Source organism: Euprymna scolopes, chromosome 31 (genome assembly GCF_053919585.1).
Source record: "Euprymna scolopes isolate OS-2025 chromosome 31, ASM5391958v1, whole genome shotgun sequence".
Classification (NCBI taxonomy): Eukaryota; Metazoa; Mollusca; class Cephalopoda; order Sepiida; family Sepiolidae; genus Euprymna; species Euprymna scolopes.
The window spans coordinates 73,699,630-73,711,674 of NC_136512.1; the positions used below are offsets into that span (position 1 = coordinate 73,699,630).

General features: G+C 31.0%; 1 protein-coding gene across 1 annotated transcript in view; it reads right to left on the reverse strand.

The window, feature by feature from the left end:
• The window catches only part of LOC145255818 (mitogen-activated protein kinase kinase kinase 10-like), a 281,349-nt gene that overhangs the window by 202,539 nt on the left and 66,765 nt on the right, over window positions 1–12,045 (reverse strand). The gene's annotated exons all lie outside the window — the stretch shown is intronic.

The window sequence follows — 12,045 nt, forward strand, 5'->3', positions numbered from 1 at the left end:
AGGAGTTTAGCAAACTCAATCACCTCTTCGAATAGTTCCTTAGATATGGAGGGATAGTAATTCACAATATCGAATTGTAAGAAAGTACAATTCTTTTTATTATGTATATTGGAAAACCATTTAATGGTATCCGCTGTGTTAATCCATAGATTTAGCTTATATGTTGATTTACTTACTTTACTTATGTGCATGTGCATGTATATGTATATATATATATATGTATATGTATATATATATATATATATATATATATATATATATGTATATATATATATATATATATATATATGTGTGTGTATGTGTGTGTATATTTGGGTATATATGTGTGTGTGTATATATATATATATATATTTGTATTGTATTCTTTTTTTATATACATAAATATTAGTAGTTTTTTATTTATAATTATTGGACCTATTTAATTTATTTAATCCCCTCTTATGGCTAAATATGTTATATTAAAAAGATAATAAATATTAATTTTATTCTGTTTTTATTATTATTATTATTATAATTATTATTATTATTATTATCATCACTATTATGTTTATTGTTATTAATAATAATTTTAATATTGTTTTATCATTATTTTCTTCTTTTATTCATATATTTATCTAATAAAAACGCGAAAACTTTAAACTTATATCATTTAGCATAAAGGGCCTAATTAATGGTAGACGTATGTTTGAATTGCGTTGATTTTACTCGTGGACGTATGTAAGAGGATAAATATGCTAGCCGAATACATTCTCTGCCTTTTTTGACACGTTCATTTCTGACGCTTGGATTGTATCTTCTGTTTGTATTTGTAATAATATGTTTCATTACTGAATTGTATAATTGTTCATAAATTGGTTGACACGCAGATTTTTTCTTTTTCTTTTTCTATATACTGTCAAATTCTTACTTTCTCTCTTTCCCTATTTAACTAGATCTCATTATTCTTTCCTTTTCCTTCTAGTTCTTATTCTCTTTATTATAACCATTTATTTCTTTTTTCTTTTCTTCTCCATATCATATATATATATATATATATATATACACACATATATATGTGTGTATATATATATTTTCTCTCTTCTTTTTCTCTCTATTTTGTTTTCTCTATATTTTCTTTCTCTATTTCTGTCTCTATTCCTTTTTTCTCTTCTCAATCACTCTCTCCCCATTGTAATTTTTTAACTTTATTTAAATTGCCTCTCCCTTTTTACTTTTTTATTTAATTAAAGTCCTGTGTTTTAAGTTTTTTTAACTCCAACTTCTAAAGAGTTCCTACCTAAAATAAAAATCCATTATTCATTGAACTTTTGAATAGTCAAGTCGCTGCCTGATGATATCTGTTGTTTGATTGAAACAAGTGGCTATTTGTAGCAGCGGGATGTGAGCATGTTTATATAACAATAAACAAGTATTATCAGCTCTTTTTATTGAGCACTATCTAACAACCTCGTTGAATTCATTAGTCCATTACTTTTGAATATTAAAAAAACCCCGAGTATATATATATATATATATATATATATATATATATTAAACCAATATATAGTAGTGATTTCAAAAGTAAAATAAAAAATATGGGTGCTATCAGCTAGAATTAAAATCAAAACGTAGCTTTCCAGTCTTATTCGTTACCAGTCCATACGCATACAAAAACTTTAAAAAATAACGTTAAAAATATAATCGTAGATTTGCATATGCACAGAAGTAATGCTTAGCTGACTTACGACTGCTAAGTTCCATTTTCTTTCCAACTTTTGGCCCCCTTAGCAACTATTTTTACAGGCTAAAAACTAAATCAAATTTGTTCCACAGGTCTGAATCCTTATATGTCAAGTTTCAAGTCTGTAGACCCAAAATTGACAGTTTGGTAGAAACCGTTCCTCAAACAAACAATATAAAATGGAAAATTATACCGTTTTAAAAACTCTCGTTATTGTGCCACGTTTGCTTAAGTACTAATCCCTTTTAATCCCTAAACAATACTTATAACAAAGGTCCATACAAAATTTCAGCCAGATCGGCACAGTAGTTTCCAAGGAAATATGAAGCAGACAGACTAAGAGAAATATAAAACAGATATTTTTACTTATGTTAAGGCACAAAAATAATCATTACTCTCCCTTTTTAAATAGTCTTGATAAACAAAAATAAACAGTATTACTGCCATCGTTTGGTTTAAGTCAGCTGACAGTACGTCAAAACATTGGTTGCCGACGATGCTAAGCACCCATTGTTCAATTATCTACTTAACGCCGATGCCTCTTCGTTGACGTCCAATGATTTGCCTCAATCTATCAGAGAAAGCCAGTACTTCAAGCTGAATTGTTGACATACTATGTGCGCGATCAGGCAAAGGTGTCAAAAATAAACCTACGAAATAATCAGACCACTGACCGCGTAGCAGGTGTGGTGATAAGAAGGTCAAAGGTCGCGTGTTGCTATGTAATCAACAAAGACTAACAGATAAAATTAGAAATTCCGTGGAGGTGTCGAAAGAAAAGAGAAAACACACACCTGAAACAGGAGGGGGGAGGGCAGGAGAAAAACACATCAAAACGACATATGATACCTGCACGGGTCATACCTTTCTTCTTAGAATTAATGAGATCGTTACATCGCTGGTTTGAAATTAAAAACGAGCAAGAAATATAGCACGGTGAGAATTAGGTTGAAGAGCACAAACGAACCATAATACTTGACTTCTGCCTTTAAAGTGCCTATTTATTTGTATCTCGACGTGAGCAGAGTTAGACATTGACATATATATATATATATATATATATATATATATGTGTGTGTGTGTGTGTGTGTGTGTGTGTGTCTAAAGAAGCTTTGAATAAAAAAATGCACAAATAAAGAATGCAGTTTAGATTCCCGGAAGCAAAAAAAAAAAAAAAAAAAAAAATATTAATTTTAACCTATCGCAGACTATGCACCTACATAGTCCGATTTCTAAAAGTTTATAATGACCAAAGAGAATTCATTTATATATGGATGAAAAAAAAAAAGGCCTTAACTAAAATTGTTAAATAGAAATAGGCTCAGCATTTGCATAAGCCGATTTCGCAAAAGTTTCCAATTTTAAAACAGAATTTAACTACATAAGGATAAAAAGAGAAAACCTTAACTAAAATTTTGTAAATAGAAAATGGGGTATCATCAGCTGCTTACCATGTAACTGTTTTGGAGATTTAAATATATTTAATATATGGTGGATGCTCTGACGAACTACAAGCACTTGTACTCCCTTAACGTATATACCTCTGACAAACTCGACAAGCAGCCAAGTCCCACCCCTACACAGTAGAGATCCCTAGATGTAAGAAGGCATTCTACTCTAATAATTTCTTCCCCAGAACAGCTAGATTCTGGAACTCCCTTCCAAGTTCATGTTTTCCCAACTGTACTGACATGCAGAAGTTCAAGTGTAACGTGAATAGACATCTTGCTGCTAGACTCCCTACATAGTAGCCCCCTACATCAAAGTGGCACTATACTTTGTTTGGAGTGAAAATGCAGTAAATTTTATATATCATTTTATAACCTTGCTTCACTAGGAACATTTTTATGAGCATCTCGATATAGGTTCAGTTTTCTTTACCACACAAGCATTCAATTGTTTCGGCTCTTTACTGATATTTTTTTTTGTACATTGTTACTGCATGGACATTTTTTTTTTATTATTCCTAGATCAGGGAGACATTCATAAGCCTTAAGAATTCACGTTAAAAAAAAAAAAGAAAAAAAAAAAGTCACACTGACTTAGAGATAGGCCTCCCTACAGACATAACGAAACAGTCACAATTTTGAAGGTTTTTTTTTTTTTACAGCCTAGCATCATATACAATGCAACACCTACACAATCTAGAATTATTAATATAAACGGCTTATAAGCTTACAGTTCAATTATTTTAATAAATGCACTAATCTTAGATGATAAAATTTCCAGTGTTATTTTTCCTTTATACAGGCGTAACAAAACTTTCCATATAGCTGGGCCATGCGCCATGATTAAAACTACAAACTTCCGGTTTATTACTACTATTCAGTAGTTTATGAATAAAAGTTTTGATTGACTTTGCCCTTCCTGTGATCATTTAGAGAAAGTTCTTTACTTTGATGTTCCATTCCTTTGTCAAAATACAATTGAGGGAAGGAGATGTTTTTTTCATGAATACTGCTGGGGAGTCATGTATAAGAATTATGACCTCTGCAATTTTCTTTATATAAATTATCTTTGGTTTTAAGACCCGGTTTGAACTGGTCATTTTGAAAGTGCCCTTTCTTATGATGCATATATTCTTTGCATGCAATGATTTTCAGGAATCATAACATCACAAGCTTTATCCGAGATAAATTGTATAGCACAGCGTTTCCCGAAGTGTGAACAAAGGTGGGGTTGTGGCCTTTGGAGGCCCTTTTTTAAAGAGGACCAAATGCTTTATATGGAAAAATTAAATGGCTTCAGACATTTAACTATTAATCTTTTTTACTGGAAAGAGATGATACATAACTACAGGTGTAAAGAGTTTCAGAATGGTTCATGAAAAAGTAAATTAAAAAATGACTAAGTTCAGCATTTGCCCCCCCTCCCTCATTTAGCCTTAAAAGACCCCAGAAGACATCAAATCCTGGTGAAAAATGAACAAACGGTGCAGTTTAACATATGTAACTTTGTAACATATGTAAATTTGAGTTCTGCACCATGCAAAAAATGAAATAACTAAGTCCATCATTTGCCCCACCCCCACTATTTAGCCCCAAAAATCCCTAAAGCCTTAACCTTTGAGTTTAGCACCATGCAAAACTGCTAAATTGATACACAGAAAATTTTGGACAAATATGGTAAAATAGTCCCAAAAATGGAGTGTTTTTATTAGCCCTAAAAGAGCCCCTCCTTGGGGCACACCCAAGAGTTATCACAAAGTATAGACAAGCTATATTATATAGAAATCAGGTAGTTACAATTTTTCAGAAAGTTTTATGAAAATCCAAGGAATTAATCATTTTTAATAAGTACAAAAGTGTCAATTTTAGCCATTTTAACCCAAAAGGCACATTAGGTGGGCAACCAGAATTTCTCCAGAAAATCCGTTCTGTTACTTTTTTTTTTTTTTTTTTTTTACTCATATGTTTAATGTTTGTGCAAAATTTCAAAAATTTCCAAGGCATAGTTATTCAGAAAAATAGGGACAGACGAACAGACAAACACACATGGGTGAATTTACAAGTCCACCCTCCTTTAGTTGGGGGGACCAAAAATGGCTCTAAAACACGAAAATATAGTAAAATAATCAACAGAAACAACTAATGAACAAATTAAAATTTGAAATTAATGTTTTTCATATTTATTTTAGAAATTATCTTTTTAGTGCTCGGTGAAAAACCTTTGCCCTGCTCAGGGGCACCATGGTCTCCTGAAGTTTGGAAAACCCTGGTATCGAAGATATGTCAAGTGTATCATGATATATGATCCTCGCCCAACTGAGTTTCTATCTATGGTCCCTCCTATAAAACGTTCAACAGGATTCGTCTAGTTACAACTGTAACAATTTCCCTTACTATCTTTGCTTAAAAATAAACAAAATTTCCATGAGCAAAGTTTCTAAGAACTGTTCGTCTGTGGAACAAAATTGTGGGGCTGCTTCCTATCTGACTATAACATGATAGTTTTCAAGTAATGTAAACAAGTTCTTGTTGAGCTGTCCTATTAAATAAGCAAACCCTACCCAAGTTCCATCATTACCGATCATGGTATTGTATCCCTGATTATCTGGAACTCGTTAACGCTTATCCTATAAAAAAAAAAAAAAGGATTTTTACTCTTGACTATAGACAAAAATACTACACTTTGATCCTAGCCAAGACAAAAATACAAGCCAGAAAGAATTTCCTGATCGACAGTGTAAAATCGTTTAAAATCACTTGCATTTAGAAAGATCGTAGTGCAAATATAGCAAAACATTTCTATACAAGTAGGTTCATTTGGCATTGCCTAGGGTCCTAACTTTCATAAAATTATGTAAAAAGCCACTCGGGGATAAGTGGTGACCTCCATGTAAAAAAAAAAAAAAAGACACCAATAAGGCAAGATTCTCGAATTTTAATTTCTCATCAAAACAGCATAATCCTTAAATCTTAGACTTTCTACAATCAATATCATGTAATGGACTTCGATCAAAATTAGAATAAAGATTGTAGACAAAGGTCAGTATCATGATTGATTTTAACATTCGTAAGGGGACATAGAAGCGATTGCAGAATCGTTCTGTTTGGGGAATTAAATTAACTTATTCTGGGACAGGTATTCTTCTCTGCTACTTCATGCAAAGTTCTTTGTAAATAAAGAAATTGAGCGCTTCAAAAACGCCAGTTAATGTTGATAGAAAACATTGGAGATAGGATTTACAAGCACCGATCCTATGGCTTTTTTTTTTTTTTTTCCTTTTAAGATTGTAATGCTGGGTATGGGGCAGCCAAACCAGCTGCCAACATTGCCCCGCTTTTTTATTGAAACCAACCGAGAGCTCTTTTTAGTATCCTCGCTGTTCCCTTAAGTGCAATTGTCTGAATCTCTTTTGCACTTGGTTCATCAGGAATATTAGTTAGGTAGGACTTCAGGTTCTTCTTCATAAGTCATGTGGCACCTATGATAACTGGTATGATCGATATCCCCTTTAGGTTCCAGTTTCTTTTCATATCATACATGAGACCTTGGTATTTGGTATGTTTCTCTCTTTCAGCTCTGTTAAGACCGCCATCATTAGGAACACTCACTTCAATCAAGGTTGCAACTCTCTTTGACTTATTCCATATAACTATGTCAGGTTTGACAGCAGCATTTTCAAGGTAGGTGGCTGTAGGGATTACATGGTCGTAATGTATGGTATATAAGTCATTTCCAACTGTTCTTTCAGGTTAAAACTGTTGACTACCAACTAGATGATTGTAGGTTCAATTCCCGACCACACTATGATACAGAAGTGTGCGTGTATGTGTGATTATTATATTTATATAAATTAAAACAAAAAAGGTTTAATAAGCCAATTCAATGAAGATTTGCTAAAAAAAAAAAAAAAAAGAAAAAAATTTATTTATTTATAAATATAATTTTCAGCATTCATAGCACCTTCATCAGGATGGAAAAATTTTTTTTGTTTGTTTTTTTTTTTAGATGTTAACAATGTCAGAATCCATGTGGTCGGCAAGGTTGCCTCCCCCTACCCTGCTATTATGTGTATATATCTATTTTTTATATATACACTAGCAGCGGATCGTGCTCGTCATAAAATACATTAAAATATATTTTAATTCAAGCAGATTTTTTATTTATTATTTTAGAGCCAATTCTCTATTGGATATTATATAAAAGTTATTTTTTTGAAAAAAAGTTATTTGGGTACTATTAGCTAGAATCAAAACCAAAGCGTTGTGCTTCAGCCGCTTTCCCTCATTTAGAGCTCTAGCCCACGTTCCCTACCGTTGGAGTTAACCCATTAGAAATATAAAAAGATTTAAAATTAAACCACTTCTAGCTAATGATTGAATTTGCGCATGCGTAAAACTAATAAAAATACGTCAGCAAGTTGAAATGAACATTTTGCCTTTCAATTTCTGTACAAGTTATTCATCCATCCAAACAAAGATTTTACTCATTATAAACCATCCTTGTTGTATGATTACTATTTCCTGTTAATTTAATGTTATGTGACCAGTAGTTTAAGAGTTTATCAGTAAAACACACACACACACACATATATATATATATATATATATATATATATGTTTTATTTATGTATGTGTGAGAGAGAAGATAGAGATAAGAAATTAAATTCTGCAGTTTGTTCTCCACAAGTTGAGAAATCATTTTTTAATTGGAACATAAATCCCTTACTATTGAAATAGATTAGCTTATAGATGTCAACGGTAAGTCTTCATATTTTCTTGATGCGATGATCTTTCCAGGTAAAGCAGTAAAGGTATTAAAAAAATAAATTTAAAAAAATAAATTAAAAAAAAAAACTAGAAAACTATCTACTTTTTTGTAATCTGTGTTTCATAGCAACCAAACAATCCAATGCTTATCAAGATTTAGATTTAGAAAAAAAAAGAAAAAAAAAAAATTAGATCCATCAAATAGTTTTACGATTAATAAAACTCTTGTATGGATTAAATTTCAAAAGTAACAAACCACATTTTATCAGTAGACAAACTAAAAATTAAATATTCAGGGTAGTGTTTTTCGTGTTAGAAGCGTTGATTGAATTTTAAATTGAAACGCATATGAAATACGTTTGGAAACCGAATTACAACGCAATATTATGAAAATAAACAAGTATTTACGGGTTTATAATTAACTAGCGAGGGGTACCCGGCGTTGCCCGGTTGTTTTTCAGGGTATGTGAAAAAAACCTGAAGCGTTGACGACGCGCAGTTGGAAAATAGTAAAGTGTTTTAAAAAAAAAAAAAAAAAAAACAGGTGCGCATTTTTGATTGACGTGACGGCGATAGGTATTCAGCAGTTATTTAGTGCGGGACAGTTTTGAATAAATGGGTTTGTTTGTTTTTAAAAACCCGCTCCCTCGTCTCGAAATGAAAGCTACAGTCTGATATGACGAAGTCGACATTGACCAAACTGGCTCTGGGCCTGTGATTAGAGTCGAGGTTCGCTTTTTTTATACCGAAAAGCGAATGTAACGCGTGCCGATGCGGGAAATGTGGAATAATTAAGGATTGAAAGTCAATAAAATTAAATAGAGAGGCGAGCTTCGTGGATAATTCGTAGATATTAAAATTTATAGATGATATAAAAAGTTTTTAAAAGTTGTGAAGCGAGCAAGCACTTGTTTGAAAGAAGCCTTTCGTGGACATCGAGGAAAAGCGAACATACATACATACATACATTTTCGCTTTTATATTTATAGATATATTTTGGAGTTATACTCCGTCAGAATTTGATTTTTTTTTTTTCCTCATCATAAGTTGAAAAAGTAAATAAATAAAAGGTTAATGAAGAGTCTATGTGCTGTTCTCTGCTGTGTTTTTTAAATGCTGGAAGAATGCGTTTGGCAATGGGATTTGGAAGTCAGGGTAGTGTTTTCCATGTTAGAAGCGTTGATTGAACGTATTTCAGTTTAAAATCCAATCACCGCTTCTAACACGGAAAACACTATCCTGCATTTTAAATCGCGTTGCTAAACACATTCTTAGGGTATTTCAGAAACAACACCGCAGATAACAGCACGCGGACTCTTCATTAACTTTCTCTTCAACTTATGTAGAGGAAAAAAGGAAATATTAAATTCTGAAGAAGGAGTTTAACACCAATATATATTAATTTTAAACAAGTAAATACTTATTTATTTTCATAATATTGCGTTACAATTTGGCTTTCAAACGTATTTCATACACATTTTAATTTAAAATTATATCTTTTAAACAAGTTCAAATGTATTGAACTAAAAAAAAAAAAATTTTTTTCAAAAAGTGCTTCAATACATATGTAGAGCTATTATAAGTTAAATTATAATCATCAGAAAAACTATGTGGATTAATCAACGTTTCAACAAAGTTACTCGTCTTTCAGCGGTTTAATCAGCATTCAATACTTTCCATATGGTTTTTCTAATGTTTATAATTTCATCCACGCATATATATATATATATATATATATATATATATATATATGTATATAACTACTTCATTTACTCACACAAAATTAATATACAAAAGTATAGATTTATGCGTAAACTTTAAGTATTTACTTCAAAAGTACTCAATACGTAGGTAGAGCTAGTTAGTAAGTTATAAAATGTATATAGCGATTAAGCTACACTGAATATTCCGCGTTTCATCCACTCTAGGACTCTTCAGGCTTAAGCCTGAAGAGTCCTAGACTGGATGAAATGCGGAATATATATATAAAAGCATGGAGACCCGACGTTGCCCAGGATTGAATGATGATCAATGAATCACACTCGTATTTTTATTGTCATTGAAATTTTAACCCCCCCCCCCCCCTTTTTTTTTTTTTTTTTTTTTTTAAATCAGATCGACTGATTGCCTGCTCTAGTTGGGGACCTACTGCAATGCACCAGAAGGAAGCTTCATATACTTCTCTCCATGGACTTAGTCCATAATACATTGTAGTCTATATTGCACTGTAGAGAACTTACTGTTGATTCTATAAAATTATTTTTTATATAACGGCTTAAACTGAGTTTAAATGCAGACATTAAATATCATGGTCCAATTGTGCTCCAAACAGAAACATTCATTTCCAACAGGCCCCTGTCATATCAAAGAACCTATTGTTCATTTCATATGCCAGGCCTTTTTTTGCTAGTGTGGTAGTAAAACTTCTCAAATGAACTTGTGTTGTTAGGCTGTATAGTGTGCTAACTGATCAAAATCGCTTGTTCCTTCTTGCTGAAGCTATTTCAATAAAAAAAAAAAAACACCTAAGAACACTGCCAGATACATAAGTTATTATCATATAGTATATATATATATATATATATATTATATTATATATAGCTGCACTGATGAGTTGTGATACAATGAAACAGTAGTGTATGTGGATAACTATATAATTTTTATATTTAAATTTCATTCAGAAAAATATTTTTCAAACAAATTTATTAATTAAACAAAGAATATAATTCAAAGTAATTTCCTTAATCCATGGATTTTCGATGTAGGCTCATGTCCACAGAGGAAAGTCATTAGCAAAATATTAAATCTGGTTTGATATAATTTTGCTATTCAGCACATACATAGGAAATATATGAAGATTAAATTTTTAAGAGACATAGAGAAAGCAAATAGGGGTTGAAACAAAAAAGGATGAGATTTTGGTATCCAAATAGAATAGGAATCTTTGAATAGAATGGGATGATGTTATTGGATTCCAAATGTGTTGAAGAAATTCCAATTCTTTTCAATATAGTATCCAGAGTAATTGGTAATGATCCTTTGGGAATGGAAAATTATAGATTTAGTCTGCTTCGTGTTTTGGTGGTGCAAGAACCGTAAAAAAATCCATTAAAAGTTCTTTCATGAAGTAAAATTCAATTGTTTGAAATTAATATTTCAAATCAGCGAAATATTCTTGATAAAATCAAGACAGAATATAAAAATAAAAAAAAAGTTCAAATCCGATATTTTAAGGGTGGATTTGGGAAATAAAGGTAAAAACGATACAAAAAAAAAAAGAATATTTTGTAAGACTTTATACCACAAAATTCAATAATCTTTGATCTATTTCAACTCAATATTCTGATAGCCCCCTCTCTCTCTTATATATATATATATATATATATATATATATATATATATATAAGTAATGGGGCGATTCTAATATTTTTTACAATTCTGATACAATTACCGATTCTGTTCCAAATTGCCATTACTAATTCATTTGTGCATATATTTTCCCAAACGTACAAATAGATATGTGGGAATAATTTATAGATTTTAGTTTTGCTGATCATTTAAAAAAAATCGATAAGTATTTATTAATACGAGCCATAAAAGTTTTAAACGAAAATAAAGCGACGAAAATAAAATTAATCGTTTTGGTCATTGAAAAATATGCACTAATTCTTCCGGTTCCAATGCAGATACTTAAATAAGCTTCACTTTTTTTTTTTTTTTTTTTTAATTCCAGATTCCGATTAGTTGCCCCAACAATTTATATTATAAACTATGATCTCCACCCATCAAAATAATCCCTTTTGAGTCCAACACAATTTCCTATCCTCCAAAATGCTTTCATGCACTGCTGAAATATTCTGGGATTCACTAACTTTTTAAAGTTGAAAAATAAAAATGACTGTGACAATTCCAAATTTTTAAGGAATTTAGAAGCATTTAAATTGTTGAATAAGAAGTTATTTAAACTGGATTTCAAATTCTTAAACATGCATTAAAAAACTTTTGGAAGTTAGTTATGTTTAATAATTTTATAGAGATTAAAAATAGTATCTTAAAATTAGTTATAGTTTCATCACAATTTGGTTCAATCAACAGTTTTTGGCTGATTAC